Below are 15,721 nucleotides of genomic sequence, written 5' to 3' on the forward strand. Positions count from 1 at the left end.
AACCCCAGTCCTGTGAATCTTACTTTTTTTTTAATATGAATTCTTATTTGGTATTCTTTTGTTGAGATATTGAGTTCAAATGGGTTTTCTTTCCTTTTTTTTTAGGCATTTAATTCTGTTAATTATTTTCCTATTTGGCAATTTCCTGAGGTTCAGTCTTTGATAAATTGATTTCCTTTTAATCCATTTCTGGGTAGTTTGTATTTCCATTTAGTTTTATATTTAATATTTAACAAGAGAATCATTTAGAAACTTTTTTTAGCTACTTAAAGTTTAACTTCAAACGTGCATGAGTTGTAAGTATAGTTAAGTATTCCTGTGAACCTCTAACTCATATTCACCCATTGTTACATTTTAACCAACTGAAATTACCACTGCTGCGTGGACTCTCTTTTTTAAAAATATTTTGTAGTTGTAAATGGACACAATACTGTTTTATGAGTTGTTTTATGTGGTGCAGAGGATTGAACCCAGTGCCTCACTTGTGTGAGGGAAGTGCTGTTCCACTGAGTTACAGCCCCAGGCTGCAGGCACTCTCTTATTCTTTCTCTATGTGCACATGTGAAACATGCCTTTTATCTGAACCATTTGAAGTAAAGTGTAGATATTTTTCCCCTTTTTCCCTTTACCACCTCAGTGTGTTATTTTCTCAGAAATAAGAGTACACATGACCATAGTAAGTTATTAATATAAGAAACTAATAACACTTCTAGGATAATGTCATCTAATCCATGATTTATATTTAAATATTTTTAGCAGCCTACCCTATTCTCTTCCCTATACATTGTGAAGGATCCAGTCTAGGAATCTCGACTTACGAATTTACTTAACATGTCTCTCTAATCTTCAATATGAAAGAATTGCTCTCTCTTATCTTTGATTACTTTGGAATTTTTGAAGAGGATAAATTTTGTAAAAAAAAAAAAAAAAAAAGTCCATTCATTGGGGTTTGTCCTATGATTCCTGTGCTTACATTCAGGTCATGAATTTTGTGGCAGAACTACTGCAAAAGTGATAGTGTGGGCTGGGGTTGTGGCTTGATTACGCTTTCCTTGCATGCGTGGGGCACTGGGTTCGATCCTCAGCACCACATGAATAAATAAAATAAAGACATTGTGTCCATCTACAACTAAAAAAAAAAAAAAAAAATTTTTTTTTAAATTGGGTTCCGGCAGGCACAGCCCCAGGCGAGCGCCCCAGCACCATCTCCGGGAGCTGCCGAGCGCGCCCAGGTCTCTCTGTGGCTGACAGAGCCTGCAGGATGTTTCACGGGATCCCAGCCACTCCGGGCCTGGGAGCCCCTGGAAACAAGGCAGAGCTGTATGAGGAGGTGAAGTTGTACAAGAATGCCCGGGAGAGGGAGAAGTATGACAACATGGCAGAGCTGTTTGCAGGGGTGAAGGCAGTGGAGGCACTGGAAAAAGCATACATCGAGGACTGCATCACCCCCAACAGTACACTGCAGCCTGCTCTCGGCTCCTGGTCCAGTACAAAGCTGCCTTCCGGCAGCTTCAAGGCTCAGAAATCAGTTCCATTGATGAATCCTGCGCAAGTTCCGCCCGGACTGCCCGCTCGCCATGGAGAGGGTCAAGGAAGACAGGCCCGTCACCATCAAGGACGACAAGGGCAACCTCAATCGCTGTATTGCCGATGTTGTCTCACTCTTCATCACAGTCACGGACAAACTGCTCCTAGAGATCCGTGCCATGGATGAGATCCAGCCCGACCTGCGGGAGCCGATGGAGACCATGCACCTCATGAGCCACCTGCCCCCAGACTTCGAGGGCCACCAAACAGTCAGCCGATGGCCACAGACCCTGAGTGGCATGTCAGCATCCGATGAGCTGGATGACTCCCAGGTGCGCCAGTTGCTCTTCGATCTGGAGTCTGCCTACAAGCCTTCAACCGCTTCCTGCATGCCTGAGCCGTGGCCTGACCCGTGGGGGATGTGGGGTGCTTCCTAGGAGACAATTCCTCACTCCCTGTGGCCATTGCCGCCCTGGACATCTTCATGAGAATTGATGTTCAGACCAGCTGTCTTGAGTCCATGGTGTCAGGACTCACCCCCAATAAAGATGCTGTCCTTCTGCAGGGAAAAAAAAAAAAAGTGATAGTGTGTCCTTAGTGCATCCCATCAGAAGATACATGGCATCCACTTGTGCATTTTTGGAGATGTTAACGTTGATAATTGATTAAGGTGATGTGTCTCAAGTTTCATCACTATAAAATTAGTCATTGTCTATTTGTAATCCATAGCTACTTTGTGGGGAGATGGTTTGGAAATATAGAAATAATTTGTCACTAAACTTTCACCCACTAGTTTTAACATCCATTTATAATTATTGAAAGATCTATTATTACTATGATGTTTTCAAAATAGAAGTTTCTTTAATCTCCATTATTTTCTCTATATTAACTGGTTGGCATTATACTATATAGAAGAGCTTTTCCTTTTCCCCTACTTATTTGTTCCTTTGTATGAATTCATAGATTTTTATTCACTGGGGTATAACTTATTTATTTTCATACTCTGATTCCCCTAGATTTGGCCAATGGGAGCTCATTAAGGCTCCCTTGCCTTTTAACTTCTATTATTCTTTGAACATTTCCTTACCCCTGGCATGCCAAAACTCTGCCAGATCATTTCTAAGTACTACTCTCTTCGCTCCAGCTTGGAATAAACTGTTTGTCTAAAAAGCAGTTTCCTCTCAATGAAGAATATTCAGAAACTAAAATATGGGTAATAGAACTATAGCTTTCATTTTCATCTTTACCTGTTCTATCTTTTATCTCCCTTCACCAGTAGATAAAAACCTGACTTCAGTTATCTTTGTAAGGTAAAAAGCCTGCCTCTCCCGTTAAAGGAATTTCCCACTGCCCAACCATTTTTCAATCTGCGCTCTGCCCGCCTCTTACATTACAGGAATTTCTGGCTTACACTGTCACCATCTTCCTGCCTCCCACAATATGTCCTAACATGCTATTGGTTCATCACTCAGCCTGCAAGAACTCTCCTCCCCGATTGGTTCCTCCCAGCCCAGATTCCAATATCTGGGAGAAGCCACTTGCCATCTTTCTGTTTTGCCCCTTCTTTTCTCCCTGAGCGGACCACATAAATAAAGTCCCTTGTGTGAGATCTCGTGTCTGCAAAGCATTTTTCTGAGAGCTATCGGCGAGCCACAACTGCCCCTAACATCTGGTGATGCATTTTTTGCATGTTTTATTTTTCCTAACAATCTTCATTATCTTTACCAACTTGTTCAATTCTATAATATAAAGAAATGTAGTTTTAGAGTGCTAATATATACTATAGTAAAAAGCAAAATGCTAAGTAGAGCTCACTATTTGTTTATACTTCTTGTCTTCAGACAAAGTACATAGCTAAGATTCATGTTTGAATTTACTTGGATCAATTTTTCCTAGGGCGGTTATGATATTAGCTAAAAAATATTTAGGTGCTTTTGTATTATTTACTTTTTATTCCTTCACTATAATTGATTTGATTGCATAAGTTTGTAAATAATTAACATGATTCTTAAACTTTAAACTGCACAAAAAGCACAGTGTTATGGGAAGAATTTTGTCTCCCAAAATTCACCTGTTGAAGGATTAAACTCCAGTACTTCAGAATGTGACTGAATTTGGAAAACAGGGTTTTAAAAGAGATGGTCATGTTAAAGTGAGGCCATTGGTGTGAAACTCCATCCAGTCTGGTTGGTGTCCTTATAAGAGGAAATTTGGACGAACAGAAATGCACCAGGGATGCTCACATACAGAGGAAGGCCTGGATCAGCATGCAGCAGAAAGTGCGCCTCTGTAAGGCACGGAGAGAGAACTCAGGGACTTGGGTTTTCAATAGTGTCAGTTTCACCTGGGTCCCAACCAAATGTCCCAGTTCCACATTAGGAAATTTATGTTTTGGGGTAGGTGACAGACGTTCTTTCTTCAAATATATTTTCAACTATTTTTTTCTCAGAACTTCTGGGACACTGATATGAATGTTAGATCTAGTGAATGTCTCTGAGGTGCAAAGGCTTCCCTTGATTGTTTTATCTTTTTCTTTTTCACTATCATCTAGAATGGGTAATTCATCTTGATGTGTCTTCATATTTATTGTTTCCTTTAACATTTCTATTCTTTTGAACGCATCTAATAATTTTTAAAATATTTTCATTTATTGCATTTTTCAGTTCTAATATTTCTATTTCATTCTTTCTGCTATTTTCTCTTTTCTTGCTGAGCCCACCTCCCTTTAATTTGATTTTGGAATGTTTGCAGTTGCTTGGTACATTTTTATGACAGCTGCCATAAACTCATTGTCAGATGCTTAAAACATGTTTATTGTCTTGGTGTTGAGGTTTCTTGTCTTTTTTGTTCGAGTTTAGATTTTTCTTGTTCTTGTTATCATTATTTTTTTTTCAGGACTGAGAACCAAATTCAGGGCCCAGTGTATGCTAGGCAAACGTTCTGCCATTGAGCTAAATACCAAACACCAGTATTTTTTAATCGTATCGTTGACACTTAAAATATTAGATTGTGAGACTTAGGTTCAAACTGTAATGAGATTTACCTCCTTTTTAACCTCACCAATGCTTAATGTAGCCAACTTTATAAAAGCTAGGCATTGTAGTAGGTATACAGTGACAACATATTTTTAAACTTTGTATTTCCCTACTGAGTAATGATATTGAATGTCCTTGCATGTTTTTACTTGATATCTGCATACATTCTTTGGTGATGTGTCTACAAATTTCCTGTGTCTATGTGCGTGTAATTGTATGTTTGTTTACTTATTGTAGTGCCGGGATTCTTTTTCTTAATAAATATTTTTTAGTTGTAGATGGACATGATGCCTTTATTTATTTATTTATTTATTTTTATTGTAAACAAATGGCATACATGTTGTTTCTCTGTTTTTATACAGTGCTGAGGATCCAACCCAGTGCCTCATGCATGCTAGGCAGGTGCATTACCACTGAGCCACAACCCCAGCCCAAAGCTGGAATTCTTACCTAGGGCTCTACCACTCTATCACTGAATTACATTCATGTCTACCATTTTAAAACTGAGATATTTGTATTTTTAATTTCCTTAAGTCTTTAATCAGAGGTGTGATTAGTTCTACAGACAATTTTTTTCTTTCTTTTTTGTTTTTTTCTTTTGCAGTGCTGGGGATTGAACCCAGGACTTGTGCTTGTAAGGCAAGCACTCTACCAACTGAGCTATCTCCCCAGCCCTCATTCTCTTTAATAATACCCGTTGAACAGCAAATGCTTTGTTTTGATTAGTTATCAATTTTATAAGGTTGATACATTCATATCTATAAAATCATGTTAATGAATTTTTACCTAACCAAAGGTACTGGAAGTTGGATAGTTTTAGATCAATGTGTGTGATAAATTTTTAGTTAAAAATTTTTTGCGTTTGTTTGAAGTATAAATCAAAGTAAATTTTTTGCATATGCATATTCAATTCCTCAATCACAAACTGTTGAAAAGACCTTTCCTCACTAAATTTTCCTCTGTCCCATTGTTAGGAATCACTTCTTTACATATACACAGTTCTGGACTCTTTATAAAAATCCCGAATTCAGATTTATATTCCCCAACTTTGTTTTCCTTCAAAGTCATTTTGGTTAATCTAAGTCCTTCATATGTTTACATGTATTTTAGAATTACTTCACCAATATCCACCATCTCAAAAAAGCCCCTTTATATTTACTGTGACATCATTAAATCTACATAATAGCATTGAGTCAGTTTCTGAACAAAGTATCTCTGAATTTAAGTCTTTTCTTAGTTCTCTAAATGTTTTTACTTTTCATAGTATATAACTTGCACTTTTGTTAGATTCATCATTATTTTGTACACTGTATGGTATTACAAATGACATTTTCAAAATTTTGGTTTAGACCCTTCATTACTAGTACATAGAATATCTTTTTTGTGTTTTTGTACCAGGGATTTAACCCAGGGGCACTTTAGTACTGAGCCACAACCCAACCGTTTTTGAGAAAGGGTCTCACGAAATTGCTTAGTGCCTCACTAAGTTGCTGAGGCTGACCTTGAACTTGGAATCCTCCTGCCTCAGCCTCCTGAGTCACTGGGATTACAGGGGTGCATCACCAAATCTGGATAGAATATCCTTTGATTTATATATGTTAGTCTTATCTTACAATCTCACTAAACTTACAGTTGTGATAGTTTTGTTGTTATCAGATATTTTCTTTTGCCATGCTTGGGATCTGACCCAAAGTCTAGTCTGTGCTAATCACGTACTTTAATACTGAACTACACAGCCAGCACTTGTTGGATGTCTTATTTAAAACCATTTCTTTTCCTTTGCAGGGCTGGGGATCAAATCCAGGGCCTCATATCAGCTAAGCACTCGCTCTTCCACGAAACTACCTGTACCCCCATATAATCTTTTTAACAAAGATACTTTCATTTTTTTCTGTATCCAATCTGTCACTTTATTTATTTATTTATTTGTTTGTTTGTTTATTTATTTATTTAATCTATGCATTGTGGGGAAAGTGCAGACCTGTCATACTAGGCAAGCACTCTATTACTGAGCCACACTCTCAGCCCGTGAATGAATATTGTATCAATTTTTTTTATTTTTTATTTATTTTTTTGCAGAACTAGGGGTTGAACCCAGGGACGAAAGCATAGTAGGTAACTGATCTATGATTCCTGTAGCATTGTATCTCCTCAAGAACACACAGCATGAGTATATTGACATCCCCTGTGAAAGTTCACAAAAGGACATAGGGAAGGGACACCCGTCGTCTCTTCTGATACTACAGAAAAGTGGAGTCACAGGGGAGGTGTGGAGGGAGTGGAAGAGCCTGTTCTCAGTGCGACCCAGAAACACTCCACTGTGTGCAGAGGGAACGCAAGCCCTGGCCCCAAGCCTCCCCAGGTCAGCCCTGGGCAGATGACCCCAGGACTGGAGGCCACTGGGCAAGCATTGAACACCCACTCACATTTTGCAGTGGCTGGAGGTGGGATCCCAGGGGCGGGAGGCGCAGGAAGGGAAGGCCCCTTCTCCACTTCTAAACGTCCTGAGCCTGTTTTGAAGAGGGCCTGCCTGGGACTGTGGAAGTCTATTGGAGCAGAGCCTGCGGACAGTGCCCACAACGCCCACAGGAAGACCCGACCTGCACCACCCAGGAGCGCCTGCTGCCCCGTCCTCCACAGTGTCCTCCCTGTGAACTGAGGCCATCCCTGGAGACCCAGCACATCCTGCGGCATGACTGGACAGGGCTGCTCTGGCGAGTGATGATTTCTCCAGGGAAAGTCCCAGGATGCGTGAGCAGCAGCAGAATGATGACAGAAGAACACCATCGTCGCAGAAGCTCACTCACCACAAGGGGCCGGAGTCGGCACAGAACCCACCCCAGCAGAGTCTCCTGTGGTTGAACCCAGAGTGCCCAGGTCCCCAGCGACCCCTCACCCGGGAGTCTGAAACCATCACGCTAGGAAGACACACCAACAGAGGAATATGCACCCCTATGGTAGTCCCGGCCACCCCAAGAAATCAGAATGGAGTGCTCTTAGCTCTCAGAGGGTCCCCAGGGACAGTTTCTTGACCTCGCCAACATCGCCTCAAACTGGGCTGGAGGCGGTGCTGCTGCAAGAACCCATCAGCCCTGCGGCATCAGTTGAAGAAGTGGCTGCCATCCTGTAGGGGATCAGCCCAGCCTCGTTCAGTTTTATTTGGGGGAGAGAAAACACTCCTTTCCTGGGTCAGTCCTGTGGGTGGCTGTTGCTTTAAGAGGAAAGGGGAAGCGTGGTCCTGGCAGGGTTAACTGCAGCAATAGAGAAGCCATCTGTGTCCTTGTGGAGACAGAAGCAGCGGGACCTGAGCCCAGGGCAGGGAGATGTCAGCATGCTGCCCTCCACCTCGAGGTCCGTCTGTCTTGGGACCCGGGGACCATGTCCTTGCTGCTGGGCTCCTTGGGTGGGCATCAGGCTGCTGTTTTCCAGCTTCCTAGGGACAGTTCCAGGCAGGGCCAGCCCCACCTCTCCACGACCCGTGATGCTGAAGCAGCTCCCTGTGAGCGGTCACACGGCCCTGATGGCCTCGAGAACAAGCAAGTCCTTATCCTCTCACAGAGCTCTCCCAGCCGCCAGGGACAATGGCATGGAATTTGGCCTCTCCCTGATTCCAGGGCTGACCTTGGTTTCCAGCCCCATTGTGCTGCCCCTTCTTTGCCACAGAAAAACTTGAGGAACAAGCAAAGCCCGCGGCTTCCAAGTGGGGAGCAAGTGTCCAGAGAGAACCTGGGGTCGAGACCAGAGGGAACAAGAGCTGAGGTTTGGGGTGCTCTCAGTTCTCTGGGCACAGGTCCAACAGCCCAGCTGGGCTGGGACTGTCTCCACATAGGATGACATCCTCCTGCTGTTGGCGTGGCCCCTTCAAAAGGTTTGGCTTGGGAAGGTTGCGTGGCGGGCCTGAGGGAGCCCACTTCCCAGGAAGGGAAGGTGAGGTTGGGAGAGGCGGGTCAGTGGGTGGGTCATGTGCACACAGGACAGCTGGCATGCACACCCTGCTGCTGGGGCCAGGCCTGCGACCCAACTTGGGGAGAGTTTCATGGAGAGAGGAGGTAACAGCCCAGCTGAGGACACCCCAGCAGGGTTTCCAACATCAGCAGGTCAACATCACTGTGACCAGAACCGTGTGAGCCTGTCCCCTGTTCCAAGCATGGTGTCCTGGGTAGAATTCCAATGAATTGGCTGTAACATTGCAGCACCTTCTGGAGAGGCAGAGGGGTCAGCTCCACCTGGGAATCCGGAAGGGCTTTCCTCATCTCCATCCACCTGAGAGCTGGAAACCCTGCTGCCACCTCTCAGGGCTCCCAAGGGTGTCCCAGGCTTCTGCCTGCACATCAGCCTCTCCCGCTAAGTGTGCAGCAGGTAGGGCTGGACTGCCCAGCTCGGAGTTCCAGGCAAGGCCCATGAACTTGCTGGAATGACAGGCAGCCAGGGATTAGCAGGCTTTGGGGACTCCGAACAGCTGCAGGGTGAAACAGAAGATCCACAGCTGCCTGTGTGTAGATGGACGTGAGAGGGACCCAGGGCCTCCAGGTGGCTGTGTGGCCACCAGCGGCTGGCTGAACTCTGAGGCCCTGAGCCATGGGATCTGTAGGGTCACTCACTGCCCAGAAAGATGCAGCCAGCTGCCTGCTGAAGTGTCTCCTGCTGGCGGGAAGGTGGGGGGGGGGGCACCTAGGCCCTGCCATGGTCGTGCCAACTCTCCAGCTGTACAGAAATACCAGGAAGAAGTAGCGAGGTAGTGATGGTTCCAGGAAAAGCTTCAAGTCACATCTGGAGCAAGTGGTGACCCTGAGAGACCCCTCCAGATTGCTAACACTCAAGCAGATCCCGAGATCTGAGGAAGCAAATGCACAGAGCTCATGGGCACAAAGTATCAGGTGTGGCAAGCACTGGATGTGCGAAGGCCCTGGGGCAGAGAGTACCAGGTTCTAGGAGAGCAAATGAGAAAAACCCAGCTTTGCTGAGAGCTGGCTGAGGCTCTATGAACCCTCTCCCAGGGAGGAGGAAGGATCCGAGCGCACAGAGTGCACAGAGTTCTGTGGGCACACGTGGCACACCTAGAGAAGGGCTGCTGTGAGCAGGTTAAGGGCAGAGGGCTGCATGGAAGATGTGGGCTCTGCCCTCAGCTCAGAGGCAAGCTGGTGCCAGGAGTCCCCAGGGGACACAGGGCAAAGCACTCACATGCTCTTTCTCCATCCTGCGGCAGCTCACCTGAGCCTGCAAGTCCTGGTTGAACAGTGTGGTTGTCCCTTCTAAAAGAGCCAGGGAGGGGACACCTGGGCCAAGGCCCATTTCCTGTCCGCTGTGATGCAGACAGGCCTCAAAACAAGAGCAGTTGGCCAGGGCTGGAAGAAAGAGCACAGGAACATGAGCACGGAGTGTCCAGAAGGTGAAGCAAAGCACTTTGGTGTTTCTGATGTCTTGTGCCACTGGTCATACAGCAATAGAGATGACTGCAGTGACAATCATCCCTTGTCCTCAGAAATGAGCAGCTCCTTGGTTCCAGGCTCGGAGGATCTGGCCCAGAGCAGGAGGTGCAAGAACCAGCGCCCCAGAACCGCCTCTCAACTCAGACAGGCCTGAAGAGCCCCCGGGCAGGTCCCTGACAGCAGAGCCGGGGACGGAGCGCGGCTCTCCCCTCTCACAGCGTCTTCCCACCCTACACGCTCATACTCAGTTCTTTCTTGAGTGTCTGCAATGAGAAGCAGGTTTAAAGGAGCCATAGGAGGGCTACTCAAGCTGGCTGTCACACTGGATATCACACGCACCTCCCCTGAAGAGGGCTCCTCCAGACACGGGACACAAGATCACTGTCCAGGCTGCCCCACCCTCTCCTGGCATAAAAGGTCTCCTCCTGAATCAAGGTCAGGAAGCTTGACCAGGGACTTCCCATTGCAACCGTGACTTCAGAGGGCCTTTGCCAGGGAAAACAGCCCATCCTGCAGCTGCCACAAGGTGGCACAGCTGCTGCATCTCTCTTGCCAATTGCCACCAGCAAGCAGCTCCTGCCTCAAGGTTCCAGACAGTGCAGAGTGAGTGAGTGGTTGGAGGTGTCTGTGGTGAGCTGGCGGGTGAGCTGGAGTCTCCCCTGCCCTAGACCCTGGGCTCCTTGGAGCCAAGACTTCAGTGGCCCCATGTAATTGGGAGCCACCATGACAGCCAACATTCACTGCACCTTCGGGGTCCCAAAGGTGTGGTCCTTCGCCAGCCCTGAGAGGTGCGTCTGTTATTGGCCTGTTTTCACAGATTGAGAAGCAGAGAGACAGAGCCACTGGCCCAGTAAAGGTGGCGTGCATCCAGGGCTCTGCACCTGAGCAGCTGGCCTGGATTTCTGGGGAGTCAGAAGAAAGGCTGCTGGTTCCCAATGGACAGAACCAGGTCAGTTCCCAGTGCTGCTGTTTATCAGAGAGGCAAGTAGTTGAGGCTTCTCAAAAGACAACCAGTCCAAGCCTGGATGCAGGTGGATGTTAGCATTTCCATTTTACCATCTGGGGTTGAGAGGACAGTGACCTGCCCACGGTCACACAGTTTGGAAGAGAAGGAATGAGGACTAGGATGCAGGCCCTCATTGGCTGTGAGGGATGCTCTTCCCTCTGCATTCCATGGGGAGGGGAATCTCACCGTGCAGGACCAGGGCCAGGAAGTCAGAACCAGCCCCCAAAACGAGCCAGAAACCCAAGCAACACAGCTCATCCCCTGGAACACAGAGCCCCGAGTGCTCGCCGCTGCAGAGTCCCAAAATATGCTTTCCTGTGTCCACGGATGCCCAGTCTCCCCAGTTTCTGTCAGAAAAGATGCAGACAGCCTGGACCAGCCCCAGCGCTGTCAGATAGTGTTCCCAGTCCAACTGGAGAGAGGAATTGGCGAAGCCTCCAGAGACAGCATATTCTCAGGAATCCATAGCCTGCCCAGGCTGCTCAAGGTGGAAAGGGAAGCTCCATCTGACTCCACGCTCTTATCTGCCGACTTGCTTGTCTCTGTCTCCAGCTGGTCTTCAGCCCCACAGGGAGGACCTGGCACACACAGGAGCCCACAGAGTCCCGCTGAAGAGAGCACAGCAGCAGAATCCCAAGGTCTCTGCCTGGCCTGCGGCCAAGTTCCACAACCCCGATCCAGGGTTCTCACAGGTTCCCTGCAGGAGGAGCTCAGCTGCCAGCTCCCCAAGGGACGTCTGCCTCAACCCGGAGGGCCTGTGACCTGGAAGCCATCGGCAATGTCCTGTTGCAGCATTTCCTTACCCATCACCTCTGTCACTGCACCCACACCTCAGCAGCCAGATGCCATGTCACATGCTCTATGATAGGGCTTTTCTCCTGGATGTTTCAAACCAAAGACACATGTGCTAAGATGTGAGAATCCGTCCTGCCAAAGGCCACCGTTACCTATGACAGCATGCTCCTGAGACCAAGCGCTCAGTCTGTCCCACACACGTTTCCCCATGTGGATTCAAAATTTAAAACTGATAAAATATTAGCATTAACACAGTTCTGACAACCACACGTGTGAAAAGGGTGTGCTCAGATGTTTGTCTGCTCCAATCCCTTCCACCCATTCCCATCACTGTAGATGCCAAGTCTCTCAATTATTTCTTACTTATCTTTCTTGTATTTCTTTTTGCAGGGAGAATTTTAGGTGGATGGATGGATGGATGGATGGATGGATGGATGGATGGATGGATGGATGGACGGACAGATTAGATAAATGGAAAGATGGATGATGGATGACTGAATGAACAGAAAGATGGATAGATAGATTAAATGTATGTGTTATGTATATATGTATGGATGGATGAATGGATGGAAGGATGGACAGATTAGATAAATGGAAAGATGGATGATGGATGGATGAATGGACAGAAAGATGGATAGATGGATATATTGCTGGATGGATAGATTAAGTGTATGGATGGATGGATGGATGGATGGATGGGTGGGTGGGTGGGTGGATGGATGGATGGATGGATGGATGGATGGATGGATAGATGGATGGATGGAAGGATACAGAGATAGACAATAGGTAGATATCTAAGACTGGCATGACGCACATTCAGTTTTGCACTTGCATCTTCCTTCCTTGACATGACCATTGGACCCCGGTCATCATGGCACATCAGTTGTTCTCATTCTTGGGCAGCAGACTAGCGCTGCATTGTAGGGATGTTCCATAATTCATTCAAGTAGATCTCCCAGGCCTGGGCATTTTGGTAATTTCCAATACTTGATTACAAGCACAGCTGCCCTGAGTGACCTGTGCCCGTAATTGTTCCTATGCTCAACACATCTGTCTTCTCCAGGGGGCGGGACCATGTGTTTTTTTTTTTTTTTTTTTTGGCTGCTGCATATTCAAGGGTGCTGACTTGGGCTGGACAGCATGGCTGCCCCTCTGCTCCAGATGCTGAAGCTCATCCACAGCAAATCACCCGCGCTCGCCATGCCTCAGTCTCCTCACGGCAAGTGGCATGATAGATAGTCCTTCCTGCATGGGGTGATCATGAGCAACACAGCAGTGACGTGCATGGACTGCATGGTGCCAGTTGGCCTAGTGCATTGTGCCGACACTGATGTCATCCGTCCTGGGCTCTGAAAGACACTGAGCTGCAGTTCACTTGTTTCCACCGCGTGGAGGCTGCTGTGTGGCTGCATGGGTAATCGTTTCCACACAGTACAGCTGGAAAGAGACAGAGGGCTCATTGTGATGTGATGGTGATGGTGATGATGGTGATGGTGATGGTGGTGATGGTGATGATGATGGTGATGGTGGTGATGGTGGTCATGGTGGTGATGATGGTGATGGGGGTGATGATGGTGATGGTGATGGTGATGGTGATGGGATGATGGTGATGGAGGTGGTGATGATGATGCTGATGATGGCGGTGATGGTGGTGATGATGGTGATGGTGATGCTGATGATGGTGATGACGGTGGTGATGGTAATGATGGTGATGGTGGAGATGGTGATGGAGATGGTGATGGTGGTAATGATGGTGATGGTGGTGATGGTGAAGATGGTGTAGATTTGATAAACCCTCCCAGAATTATTATTGTCCCCATCCTCTTAAGCTCTGAGCCTCAAATAAACTTTCCTCCTCTGAGTTGTTCTGGTCGGGTTTTGGCAACAGTGAAGCAAAGCTGTCTGACACAGTTTTCTGTTTGCCTCTAGTACCAGCCTGTCGACCCCCACCCTCCTTCTCAAAGGATGGCAGACACTCATTAAATTAACAGACCACTAAGTGCCAATCCCAATCCCTCAAAGCGGTGGCAACGTTTGATTGATCTATGATATTGGAGACCTTCAGATGCACCCTGGGCCTGAAAACTCCTGTAAAAAATTTCTCATTTCCTCACTGAACAAAATCCATGCTAGTTCATCAGTGAGTCACCAGGACTCACCCTGCAGGGAACCCTGAGATCAAACCGACCTCTAGAGACAGAGCTGTGCCGTCCCTGAAGGTGACCAGAAATAGGAGCCACACCACACATGAAAATCTTTGAAGAGGCCAAAAGTGGGAGGTTTTCAAAGGCCCATCTGAGGGTGGTGGGCGCTAGATCCCCTCTGGGGGCCCAGGCTTCAGTACCGGCAGTACTTTAGAAACAGGCCCTGCTTCTCTGATGCCTCACTCATGCTTGCCCACCACGCTCACCATGGGTCACCCGCCATCTTCACAGCCCCAGCGAGAGCACCAAGAGTGCCCTGCGTCAGGCAGCTGCGCAGCGCTAGAGGGGGTCAGAACCCAAGGCGCTGGCAACCGAAATCCAGGCCCCATTGATTCTCCCCTCCTAGTCCAGTCCTAGTGGAGCCCAGCCTGCTGAGGGATGAAGTGCCAGCAGGTGGCAGGACTAAGAGGGCACCCGTGCCAAGGGGTGGGGAGGAGCCAGGGCGGAGCTGCAGTGGAGTAAGCTGGGTTCTCAGTCAGGCCAGGGGCTGGGGTCCCTGGTGCAGTCCTGCCCCAAGGGACAGATCACAGGCCTGGAGGACCCCCAGGAAAAGGGCAGGGCTTTTCAAAGCCCCCAAGGAGTGTGGGGCACAGTGGGTGGAGGGCCCGGCTAGCAGGCTTCCTGCTACTTCATACCTCACTTCCTTTGTCCTGCACACGGGACGGTGGGAGAGGGTAGAGGCCTGGGGCCGAGTGACACCTGATGATGTCCTCCTGGTCACCTCCAGAAACAACCAGCAAACCACGCAGTCTTGCGTCTCCTCTGCCTGGGAGCTCGGGTGGCTGCCATTGGATTGTCAGCCTCTTGAAAGTGGTCCGCCTACTCTGGAAAGGTCTGGGACACACGGGCACATGGAGGTGCCAGGCCACGTCCCCCGGCATTGAGAGCAAGGGTAGTTAGGCTCCAGAAGCCCACAGAGCCCGGGACCCTGCCGACCCCAAGTGCCTTCCGGATGTGCAAGGAGGTGTCTCATTAGAGAATCGGGAGGCTTCTGTGTTCTAATACCTGTTACATGAGGAGTTCCAAGCTGTGCTTGTAACAAGTAAGGTGTGGCCGATCTGGTCTTCCACCGCACACACAAGGCATCCAGGGCTGCAAGAATCATCCAGACCAGCATCCTTGGCAGTGAGACACCAAAAGAGGTAATTGGTGTGGAGCAGGGTGGCCCTGGCCCAAGACCTGGGACTTTGGAGCCTCTGGCCCCAACTCAGAGATTCTGGTTCTCCTGCTAAACATTTGCATTTTAACCTTTTCCCCCATGAGTCTGATCCAAGTGGATCCCAGAAGCCCTGACAGTGGTGGCCCCTCATCCGTGCCAGGGTTGCTAGGCAGTGGGCTTGCTTACTCTAGCAGGGGTGGGGTGAACTGGGGGGTGAGCGCTGGCCTAACACACACCAGGCCTGGGCTCAATTCCCAGCCCTGCACAAATAAGCTCTAGCAGAACAACGTCACAGAACGTGACTCAAGGACCGAATCAAACACAAAATGTGCAGAACCACCTTCAGGCCTGCGGTGGGGCCAGCCACTCCTGGGCAGTGTGCCCAGGGATGCTGCAATCCACGCGATCCCCAAGCACGTCACTTCCATCCTTCTGTCTCCTGGCCTTATTCCAACCAAGCTGCGAGGGCTCCAGCAAGGCTTGGCCTTCCTCTCCTGCCATGCCAACACGGTGCTGATGGGGGTGGAGTCTGAGCAGGTGGGCGGAGCACGTGGGGAGACCCAGGT

General features: G+C 48.0%; 1 pseudogene across 1 annotated transcript; it reads left to right on the forward strand.

The window, feature by feature from the left end:
• Nucleotides 1–1,198: 1,198 nt before the first annotated feature.
• Nucleotides 1,199–1,939, forward strand: LOC306648037 (vacuolar protein sorting-associated protein 28 homolog; annotated as a pseudogene). The gene has a single exon. The product of its transcript is annotated as a vacuolar protein sorting-associated protein 28 homolog (transcript).
• The last annotated feature ends 13,782 nt before the right edge of the window (nt 1,940–15,721 follow it).

This window comes from Sciurus vulgaris (genome assembly GCF_902686455.1).
Source record: "Sciurus vulgaris genome assembly, chromosome: 17".
Lineage (NCBI taxonomy): Eukaryota > Metazoa > Chordata > Mammalia > Rodentia > Sciuridae > Sciurus > Sciurus vulgaris.